A 12,648-nucleotide genomic window follows, 5' to 3' on the forward strand; every position below is an offset into this window, starting at 1 on the left:
TCAAAAAACTGGTGTCCCCTTTAGTTTCACGGAATACCATCAAATGCGATGGAATACGTTAACCGAAAATAACTATTGAAAATGCCTATATGGTTAGCTATAAAATTATAAACGTGCATCTCATTACACACACTATGGCGATATCACCGCAGGAAAAGGTTACTAGCGTAGGGAGTTCCCACTGAGGAGTTGGCACACCGACCTCTCGGTGAATATGAAAAAAAAGGCTGCAGTTCTGAATCGGCAATAAATAGTAGGTTCTGGTCAAATTAAGGGTCTGGTTAATTAATTTCTCGTCAAAAAGATTACGTGTGCAGAAAATGGCCGTGGTGTGATAAAAATGATCAAATTTATTGTACTGTGTTAACGATTTTTGGCTTGATTTGTTTTCTCTGTGTGTGATTTTAAAACTACGACTTCAAAGATCAGTTGGAGTTGTAAACAAATGGTTTGGATTTAGAAAGAAAAATTGCCGAGTCTTGCGTGACGTAATACCCTTTGTCCGAAGTAAACACATTCTTTCGACGCGTCGTCACTGGTTCGCTGATAATGTAAGAAAGCGCAACAATAGCATTTAAAATGTTGATAATGTTTAAAAAAAGGCATTTAGCAAGTTCAATAATGGAAAAATATATTTGTCGGTGTAAAGTGATAAAAGAAGAAAGTTGGAGAAAGCAATATGTGCAATGGCAAGAAACAAATTTAATCTAGATTTTCAGATAATATTGACGCTGATCCAAAGTCGTTATTAATTCTGTGGTAGGCGATCCCATTTACATTGAAGGGAATAGGATAGAATGCACGGATGACGTCACTCTCCGCTACCATACGAATGTTTTAACAGCTGGCTGAAGCGAAGATGAATTTTTGAAAGAGAGAAAATTCAACTGCCGTTGCGGGGGCATGGTATCTTTTAAGGCAGGGGAGGGTAACCTCCAGCAAGCGGTCCAAATTCGTCCCTCCACGAAGTTTTATCCGGCCAGCAAAAAATGTTCCGGTTGAAAAGTATCAATACAGAAAACCCGAGAAATACCTATCATGATAATATCTCCATAAAAATACGGGAAATCGGACATTGAAAGTTACATCCATAAAAATTGATTGCAGCAAGAAAAGTTGTCAAAGGCAAGTAAATATGTCAATTACAGCAAACAAAATGTGAATTCTCAAAAGCAAGTTAAGTTCCCAATTACAACCAAAAAAAAAAAAAATTTCGGCTAAATGACATCCATAGTTTTCAAATTTTTTTTCATTATGTGCATTTATATATTTTTTATCTTCTCTTTTTCACATTTATTTTTCGAGTCACCGTGTAAGTCAACTTGACTGTTGAGCACCATGCAACTCTTTAACATTCCCCTAAAGGATCTCTGACGATTTTGTCATGAATAAGCATTCCGATTATCTTATTTTCTGAAGAAAAAAATCAAAATCATTCTCAAGATGGTGGAGATGACTCTACTTTAGAAGTAAAGACCCTTCATTTTGAACTGGTAATGACTAAGAAATAATTGCCGATACGTAAGACCACGATGAGAAGACCACGAAACAGGGTAATACAAGTTGACTATTGTCAGTTATAGCCATATATGAAATGAATGCGTGTATATCTGCCACTCGTCGAAAGGAGAACTGTCAGACCTGTCGAGTTCAGCAACCGAAAGGGAACAGATTGTTAAATTTCAGTAAACTTAGGAATTAACTTTCAAGAGGTTGTCAAACAAATTACAGTGTCTTTTCACGTACGATATACCCATTGCAAATCAGATTTTATCGAAATTGAAAGCGGAAACTTGATAGTGTTTTGCTGTCTGCATCTGCACGACTTCAGTTTCCAAAAACGCTTTAGGAATACAGATTGGTTTTCAAAGTACGTATATAATATGCTACATTATATATTGTATATAGCCCGTTCGAGTGTATTCTACACTTGCAGCGTAGAGGGTTAGGAACAATGGAAGAGAGGTGATTTTATCTGCTCACAGTACATTAATAAAATAATCTTCTGGATATTATGTTTGGCTTGAGTATAATCGTAAGAAAACGCCTACTAGCCCCCCCCCCGGATGGGCGGCCGTGTGGCCATAGTCACGGATTTACATTGCGATTATCTATGTCCGAACTGGCAATCAATCCAACCGTTCTAAATCGGTGACGCGTGAATGTGAGTAGAACTCCCACTTAAAAATCAATCTCGCCACAGAGAACAAAAGGTCTACAAATATTCAATCGTTAGCCTACACTTCCCTCGCAATTTTAAAAGCAGGTGGCAGCACTGAAAATTCACACTAGATACGCATTCATACTGTTAGGCTGTTAAGCACACGTGCACAGCCACTCATTCGGTATATCAGCGGTTCTCAACCTTTTTTGACTCGCCGAGACCTTTTCAGTACATAATTTATTTAGCGGAGCCCTGTTTGACTAGAGGAGCCCTTTTCTGTACGTAATTCTCATGACAAAACATTGTAGGTCTCTCTTATTTACTTATCTATCAAATTTACTGATTCATTTTATTTTCCTCGAGTCACCGCGGCGCCCCTAGGAGGTGCACACGGAGCACCGGTTGAGAACCACTGTGGTATATAAATAGCCCATGGCGATAGACCGGCGTTGCGCTCGGTTAGGAAGAAAAAGTTCCCGTCGTGGGGTGTATTGATGCAGTATTACATACAGGTAAAACAACCTACTGGATCGTTGCTTCGGAATTCGAAGATCGTAGACAGATGGCAACACTTCTCGAACACAAAATATACATTATAAATGAATAGAGTCACTGCCATGTTATGCTTGAGGGAGAAAAGAACAGTGGAAGCAGGACTTGAGGGATCACCAAGACCACCTTGAAGATAAGACTCTAACATGCAACAGGTCGACTTCGTGAAATTTTGTCTCTAGCTTGAAGGATGGAGGAGAAGAACTTGGTATTGTCACTATGACGAATATACAGTTGCTCTGAACAATGAAATCCTCCTGTTTTTCATCTCGACCTTGAAAATTCTTTCAGTAGAAAATGGGATGGCAAGGAAAAAAAAATTACTTCTCAATTGAAAATGAAGGAATGCCTAAAAATCATAAAATACGTTCTACCACGTAAAAATCGTGAAATATGCGAAAAAAAACAAACTCAAAGCTATGCAAATCCTAGCCCTTTTCATAACATTAGCGCGGATTGCAAGAGGGCCGAAATTCGATTCCCGATGCAGACTTATAGATTTCTCACCTCGGTATAATAACCGAAAAATCTCTTTCCTCGGGAACCACGCAAGAGTCTTTAAACCTCTCACGTATATTATCAACATTCAACAGTCTGGGATCTAAAACCAAAAAAAAAATACAGTTCCATGTTGCACATGAGACACTCAACCATGAACCATAAAAGAATTGAAATAAATGAATAAATACACACACACACTCTCTCTCTCTCTCAATATAAACGAAAACAATAAAAGTGCAAAAAATAAAATAACGGAACAGAACCCTCATGTAAATCATTATCGTTCGTGCCTTCGGAATAGAACTGCCGACAGTATAATTTAACGCACGAACAAACCCTCTCGGCGTCAAATATTCAATTCCTTTGACCGTGCTGTAATCAAAAGTGATTATCACTGACATTATATAGAAGAGAAAGAACAAAAAAAAAATTATTTTTTTTTATATATTCATTCTTAAAGAGGTGATTTATTCATTTTTTTCCTTTATCTTTTACCTTTTTTTTTCCAATTTTTTTTTCTTCCTCTAGAGATTACCTGGAGTGAAAACGCGATCAATAATCCAATTACCATGAACGATTTTTCTATTCATTTTGTTTCTTTCTTTTTAGGGGTCTAACCTTCTTTTTTTTTTCATTTTTCTTTCTTCTCTTAGGGTCATCTAAGGTTCAGGAAAAAAAACAAAAAAACAGGAGAAGACGATGAACGGTAATTTAAATAAATCAAGAGACGGCAGCGCAAAGGCCATTACCAGAAACTGATAAGGATAATGGAAACGAGACGACCCGTTTGAGAATCACTCTCTCCTCCCTTTTGGACGTGAGAGAGTCAGTTAGACAGATACGATAAATATACATACACGTATATATATATATATTCAGGTTGTCCCCGTGTACATGCAAAAAATATCTAAGATATTATACAGGAAAAAAAGGAAAGAAAAATTACTGATTGTCACTTAATTTCAAATAATTCATCCTGACAATAATGAATGTTTTCTCAGCTCCCGGAAAATGTCCGACGAATTCGTGTCTGTGGAGTAAATAACAAAACCGATCAAGTATGTGATGATGATAATGATGATTTTCATTTCCTTTTTTTTTTTGGGGATATTTATTATTTTTTCGGCAAATTGAAAATGATCTTGGATTTCTATTCGGATTTCAATATAAAATGGAGGGAATGAGTTCTGATAAGAAAGATAAGAGAGAGAGGGAGAGAGTCATTACCGTGATGGTTATCGTGATCTCGGTGTGTGTTATGGTTGTGGAAGTTCCTCTCTCTCTTTCTTGTCAATGGATGAATTGTGTTTCCGTGGGCGTAAGTAGGATGGTCGTTTAAAAAAAAAGTTAATGGATATACAGAAATTTTAAAATTGCTGCAAGTGGAGGAAAGGAATTATTGTTCTATCCCTAATCGGGAGTTACATTCTAGAATCAGTTCAAATGATCCAGGATGGGAGTGGCAGGTTTCTGCATTTAAAAGATGTATTTCCGATGCTCGTTGATGACGTTTTAATACCAACGTCACTTCTATAGGCGTGGGAAACTCGATGATGACCAAAATCAATCATTTCCTAAAGAGAACAAAAACGTAGTAGCGTTAAATTTAAGATGAAAATATTTGACTTATTTTTGCAATTTTTTTTTTCTATTATTGAACATCAAACACTTAACGTCTTCCTCTCTGTGGTAGGGGGTTAATAATGATTTTCATTTTGGGGTCATGATTTTAGAGATTTTCTAAAGGGGTGGAGCACGGGTTAAAGACGAGCCATGATAGGTCAATAGCGAAACAGAGTAGTGCGACAAATAAAATAGATTTGTTGTGTGAAATAAAGCATTCTTAATCGGAGTATGGCAGAGAAAAATACGACTATTTTTAAAACACTGTAGAACTGCCGAGTTTTGATGATGTGACAGAGAAAATACCTCATGTATACTGCACTCCGTTCAACCTCTCCAGGAGGTATAGTTTAATTAGTCATTTTGATCGACCTCATTTATAAAATTTTGGGTACTATAAAATTTACTCAGCTACCTGGGTAATACAGTTGAATCCCGTTTCACCGAATACCGTTATAGCGAAAATCTCGTTTTACATAACGAACTTTTTCCTAATCCCCCAGGTAAGTTTACGTAAGAAAAATGCGAAAACGTGGAATTCCTTTACAACCGAATTTCATTTTAACGAAGTGATTTCTCCAGCCTCTTGGAGTTCGTTGTAATGAGATTCGACTGTACTCTTGGATGATATTAGACCCTAGTTGAGACGGGGGTGACTAGAACGAGATAACGTAATCCATGGATGCAAAAAATTTAAGAATTACTGTTAAGACTATACTATATTACTATGACACCAATATCTACTTGCTGTTATCGTTATTATTTTCCCTGTTATCACATATCCACGGTTTTTAATCGATTACTGAGAATGAATTAATCAGCAATCGAACTTTTCAAGTTTCCTCAAAATGAATTTTTATTGGTTTATTCCCATATTTTCTTTTTTCTGCAAGCGAAATGTTCAAAGTCTTGACGAAAATCAGTTCCACGGAAGTTTTAGCTATTCATGAAGCCAACAAGGACAATCATAAATCCCATTATATAATTATATTTTGCTATGTTTTGTTTCTTGGGCCATTTCTATTAATCTGATATGTTGATTCGCAGCTTAAATTGAAGCTTTCTTGCTCTCACCTGCTGAGATTATTGATACAGATCGTATCACATTCGAGTTGTGTGCGTCTCCGAAGGAGTTTGAAGAGATATGATAGTGAGCTATTGACTCACACAGGATGAAGGTAATACTGTTGTCCAGTACTCAACATCTGCAGTGTACTTTTCTACAATTTCGTGAAGTTCATAAATTGTTTGCAGGGGGCACTACTAGATAGTCCAATAGTTCAGCCTGATATGAATTATTTCGCTTCTCCAATGCATTTTATTAAATTAAGCTGGTACAATGGGTCACAGTTCAAACTAAAAATTAATTACGCCACCTCGTTATGGATGTGAAGCGTTTTTCAGAGAGTTTGAAGAGATGCAATAGTTAAGATAAAGGACTATATATACATCAACATCGACCATTTTCAATGCCCAGCTGGATGTAAATATCTAATTTTTTTCACTTTTCTCTCTACCTGATGCTTTTGTCATCCATTGGCCTTCCATCCATTATGAATCAATTTCATCGAGCTCTCGAACACAGTCCTTCATATCTGTGGTACATGCTCCTGCGATTCTCTTAAATTCAATAATTTATTTTCAAGAATATCTACTGAACAGTGTAATCGAAGCTGCGTGGATTTGAAGTATGTAGCTTCTTGGATGCATTCTTATTATTTTCATCAAGATGGTACATTGTGTTGCAGCTCAAATTGAAAACCATTCGGTCCAACTTCTCGAGACTTTTGATACCAACTGTGCCATTGATGTGCAAGTCTGGATGTGAAATTTCTCTCCAGGAGTTTTTTGGAGATTTGATAGTAAAGCTAGGGGTAAACCTATAGAATGAAATTAATTCCGATAAATTCTAATTAACCATTAAGGTAATTTCATCAGCTTCTTGAAGACAGTTCTGTGTTATACGTTCCCACCAGTCTTTCAAATTTATAATTTTTTTCTCGTGGGATCCCTACAGGATGTCCACATAGCTTAACATGATTTGCAGTAATTTGCTTCTTGGATGCATTCATTTTTTTCAGCTGATAGATTTTGTAACATCTCAAACTGAAAAGTGATTGTGCCAACCTTTGATACAAACCATATTATTGACGTACAAGTCTTTTTGTGTAGTTTCTCTCTCAAGCAGTTTGAGGGGATGTGATAGTGCAAATAAGGGGGCCTACAGTAAATATAGGTCTATAGGCTGAAGTAAACGTCGGTAGCCATCTTTGCTGAGGAATCAATTTCTTCAAGAAACTTGTAGACTCTACAAATTATCCTCTACAATGTAGAGGATAATTTGCTTAGGTAATCGTTCCAGCTCTTGGATAAGACACGCCAGCTGTTAGGTCCAAAACTACTTCCACGGGTAAGTAATCGAAACTCAAGGCACTCGCAAAAGCAATACGATTCGAAATAGAAATATGGTAAAACATAGAAAAAAATATACAGTATAAAATAAGAAAAAAAAAATTGAAATAGAAGAGCAACCATAAGCAACATAATCTCAAATATGGTTTTACCCTCCTCCTGGAACGTCTCAGGGAAATCGTTTCCTCCGGGAAAGACGATCAGAGGATTTATGTTTATCACAAAAAGTACACATAACACATACTACATGAGTTCATTCGGTAAAAGACTTTATATATACTATAAAGTAGCAACATTGAAAGTAAATTCCATTTAGAACTGAAGAAAAAAAATATCTCCCGAGTTTTCCTAAAATGGTGTGTATACTATTTTTTCCCCTCCTTTCGAATGTATCGAAATCCCATTTTTCTAGTTTCCTTATACAGTTTCTGTACATTTTTATGCGTTTAGAGCTCTCGTGGAAGAAAATCTTATAGTCTAGTGTGTATATATAAGATCTAAGAGTCCTTCGAATACCGGTGCCAGATACCAAAATGAAATTCACTTATTCGAAAATAGTTCTGTGTTTAAGAATATGTGAGCAGAAATGGCAGTGACAAGAGGTTTTGAAAATGATGTCATGTGACTAAGAAGGTTTCTTTTTTTTCCTGTGTAAATATTGGCGCAGTAAAATGTTGTTGAGGGATTGTCGTTACGTTGTACTTGATGTGAGTAGGATTATTTTCGCCTTTACTATATAAAATATCTCTAACCATATACTTATTGAAGTCACTGTGTCTAGGAAGGCCGAGTGTCAGAAATTTTTCCGCAAAATTTCAGAACATACTGGAAACACTTCATGCTCCAATCTATACCGAGCAATGTTCGCCAATACCCATCCAGATGCGTGATCCAAGCATCAAAATTCAATTTTAATCCTCCAAACTTCGTGGAGAGAGGAGTGAAAATTACTCCTCTAAAAATATTAGGGTTTTTTTACAGTTAATTCTTTGTTTCTAATTTAAAAAAAAAATACACTCTTTCTACGAAAATATCCCTAAACATTTTGAGGAAGAGTGAATTTACTCCACAAAATTATGATCAAGATGTCCAACTGTCATTCTAGAAACTCAGTTTCGAGTCCTGATGCGCCAAAACAACATCCTTAGAGGTCGTATATCGATGACTTCCAGAATGTGATTTTGCATGGCAAGACGTCTTAGCTGGCTAAAACACGATAAGTTATGATTTTGCAACGATTTGAAGACTTTGGAAAACATTCAATAGGTTTACTTTGCAATTTCAATCTCAAAATTTTGTTAATCGCGTCCACTGAAAGCGAGGTCACTTTTACCGCCTTTCAAACGAAAGATTATATATATATATATATATATATATATTTATTTATTTATTTACTTATTTATCTTTCACTTTATAACATCTTACTGAATTTATAGTTTCCTAGCCTCGCGTCACGATTACGTGTTTCAAATTTGCGTATATCCAACCTAATTTTAACAAATTAATGATTATCAATACGATTTTTATTATTTTGTGTGAAACTCTATATTATTGAAAACATTATTTCCCCTTTCCTGTGAAAGAATTGCATTTCTTTTCATCATGTGCTGCATAAGTTATGTGGAAATAACGATCGTATAAACTTTTGAGACGTAGTGTATACTCCAACTCCTCTGAATATAACTCATTTGTACTAAGAAATTATGACGTTTATTTAACATATTGTTATGAAAATTATGTAAATATTCATTATTTATCATTTATTATGTCATATTTCACCTGTAAATAGTCATTAACGCATTTCTCTGTAAATCTCGCCAAATTTACGACAAGCTTGGCAAGTCTTGACACTTCCGATGCTTTGGCGATGTCATAGCGCCATAAAGCATTGCAAAGATCTCACGAGAGTGACTATGATATAATTCTATCGTAGCTTTTCTACCGCCGCCACAGTGGAAAGAGCAGTTTTGTTGGGAGTTTTTGTATGGAGAAGGAGTTGGCGAATTCAGCGACAGCTTCTATGATTTGGTGATGTCATGTTGCCAAGGGAAGGGAGTGGATCTCACGAGACTGGGACAACTTTTTTTTTTTGCCTATACTGTATAATAGCAGCTTCGTCAAAATGGAACCATAAGCAATTACGTTGAGATTTTGTAGACGAGATTTCTTGTATGTGACAGAAGCCACTCTCTTGTTTTCGTGTTTGGTCAAATCACTGGTTTTGAATACGTGTAAATAGCTGTTCTGTAAAATAAGTATGTGTTGTTTATGGAATTGTTTTGAGCTTTGTCAATTCGAGTGCTTGTAAAATACATTATCCGGAACAATATAATAAGTGAACTGCACATAGGAATATACGGTATTGTATATTTATGCGTTTGTTTCGATTTTTGGGGGTTGGAAATATTGAAGTACTATATTTCATACAAGATATTTCGACGGTGAAGGAAGCGAAGTCAACATAAAAGCTTAATTCTCATAGTATGAGATCAGTTATTCATTATCATACAAGAGACTATTTAAAGGATTAACATGAATCACAGATATTTTTAAATGAAGCACAATTCAGTGGCAAAAAAAGAAATTTAAAAATCGAACCGCTAAAATTAATTTTCATGTAAACATTATATCGAAGGATGAACAAAATCTCTTACGTGTTGAAGTGTTTTCGATACAGTTCCAATACAAGTTTGATGATGAAAAATAAATAAATATTACTGCTTTTATTGAAAAACCCTTAATCAAATTCTCCCGTTTAAAGGGGAAAAAATACGAGTTCATTATATTTTTCATTGAGTTTCTTATTACGTTCGGAAAGAGCAACATGCACTCAAGAGACAAAGAAAATCGAAATGTGAATCGATCCAATCACGATGTTCTACCTTTTCCTTTTTTTGAGATATTTCATTGAAAAAGAAGAAAAGAAAAAAAATTAATCATTTTCCAGAATTGATTTTTTTTCGATGTTTTCCCAATGGGGATTTTTTTTTTTGACGAAAAAACATCCGTGACTTGGATGCTTATGGAGAAATATGAGAAAAATTTATATAATGAATTCTTTTGGCCATTGTTAACATCCATTGAGAATTAAAATATACTATTATACTTTCTTATGAATGAAGGGCCAGAGATCAATTCCAGCGAATACGTGGAAGATGATTTTCTGCTGTTTGTCAATCATGAAGTAAAATTGTTACCCAATATAATTTAAATAACTATAGGTGAAAATTGTATATTGGGTTGCCGTATTTAGATTATACAGGGTGGGAAAAAGTCCGTAGAAACTTTAAAAATTCGTAATTCATAAAAACCGGAATAAAAAACGATTTGCATGGGTGGCATTGCTAGGTCACGGGGGAATTTTTTTGACAGGATAAAAAAAATTAACTAAAACAGCCGATAGATGGCGCTGACGTACACAAGTCAAAGAAAAGATACGCAAATAACGAACAGAATGCCTCTAAATCGTTTATTACAGCAGCATGTGTTCCACATACATGACCACCACCACCACCACCTCAGGGGATAAGGGGGCCGTTCAAGTATTACGTCATCATCGATGGGGGAGGGGTTTCCGATTTGCTGACTTTTGATGACAAGGGGGGAAGGGGTTTGGATAATGCTTACGTCATCAACAGGTGACAGGTACGTAAGCATCCTGTCTGATCACCTGCACCCATTCATGTCCATTGTGCATTCTGACGGACTTGGACAATTTCAGCAGGACAATGCGACACTCCACACGTCCAGAATTGCTACAAAGTGGCTCCAGGAACACTCTTCTGACTTTAGACACTTCCGCTGGCCACCTAAATCCCCAGACATGAACATTATTGAACATATCTGGGATGCCTTGCAACGTGCTGTTCAAAAGAGATCTACACCCCCCTCTTACTCCTACGGATTTATGGACAGCCCTACAGGATTCATCATGTCAATTACCTCCAGCCCTACTTTAGACATTAGTCCATGCCACGTCGTGTTGCGGCACTTCTGCGGGCTCGCAGGGACCCTACACGATATTAGGCAGGTGTAACAGTTTTTTTGGCTCTTCAGTGCATATGAAAAACTAGCTGCGTGAGAAGGGATGTTTAGGGAAAGAATATTAATCTCTGCCCTCACCAGGACTCGAATTCGGGTCAGTATTTATCAAAATTACCAACTACACTTGGATATAATGCATATGCATGCTCCAGTAAAAATAACAAATGTATCAATCTTACCAAGAAAATTGGTAAGTAAACGCAATAATCGGTTATTATGTGTAATAATTGATTCATCACATTTGCCGTAACATATCCATCCAGTTTAATTTTGAGCTTGATGAAAGTAAGTAGAAAGTCTACTTCATAAAAGGAGGTTTGACATTTTTGTAGGCGGGATGCTATACCGGTTGAGCAATGGTATAATGGAGCCACAAGGCATTTTTGAATGCACATTTACTACACTCATTCGCAATCAATCTTCAAAATAAACAGCACTCAAATATTTATCTCACGGACCTCTAACACTTCTACAATGTATTTGTTGTAGTTTTCGGTAAATATATATATAAGCCGCATCCAGAAAAATAACAGGAGAAATCAAAAATTTTCGTAGATTGGCTTTTACACATAATGCATCTCGTATAAGCCTCGCGAGTAATTTTAATTTGGTATAAGCACAAATACTAATTCATTGATCACAACAAGAAAAAACTTCCAACAAGGTGGCTGTTGGGAACAAAACAAAAAATACAAATAACTGAAATTAAGTTGGATGAAATTCAATTTTGTACGATTAACTCACGTTAACTTTTGTACGCTTACGTGTCCTGTTGTGTTTTGTTTTTTTTTGTTTTTTTTTGAGAGTTTTCCATTATCACTGGTTAAAAATGCTATCCTAAATTATTTCTTCAATCAAATTCATCAGAATCCCTCAAAGGTAGAAAGATAAAAGGAAAATATATACATAGGATAGGCCGTGGCGTTGAAGAAACTTAAAATTCACTTTGAAAGCTGTAAAATTCGTGGCTTCGTAACGGGAAATTGCGATACAACCGGAAAGGAGTACCATATTATACTTTCATTCCGATTCCACATTAGAATTGAATGAAAGCAAATATTGAATACGTGAATTATAGAATTTCAAAATGCCGGAAACTACTGTTGTGACAGTTTGTAAAAGGCTAGCTAGCATTTTACGTCTTGACAAATAATAACTACCAAACAGCAGTGAAAGAGAAATTTCCAACGTGTGCGGCCGCGAAAATAACCACAAGACCACAATTACCATATATGAGGAGCTTGTTTTCAAAAGGGAACATTTCCATAATTACTAAAGATACAGAGTAGATGTGGGAAACCTTTTTTCTCCGGAATGAGCCGCTTAAGAAAGGTGGAGAATAGCATTACAAC

General features: G+C 35.9%; 1 protein-coding gene across 2 annotated transcripts in view; it reads right to left on the reverse strand.

The window, feature by feature from the left end:
- LOC149070130 (carbonic anhydrase-related protein 10-like) overlaps nucleotides 1–12,648 on the reverse strand; it is a 98,909-nt gene that overhangs the window by 12,023 nt on the left and 74,238 nt on the right. The gene's annotated exons all lie outside the window — the stretch shown is intronic.

Source organism: Pholcus phalangioides, unplaced genomic scaffold, assembly GCF_987345545.1.
Source record: "Pholcus phalangioides strain wild (caught in Gottingen) unplaced genomic scaffold, Ppha-v1.0 ptg000022l_1, whole genome shotgun sequence".
Classification (NCBI taxonomy): domain Eukaryota; kingdom Metazoa; phylum Arthropoda; class Arachnida; order Araneae; family Pholcidae; genus Pholcus; species Pholcus phalangioides.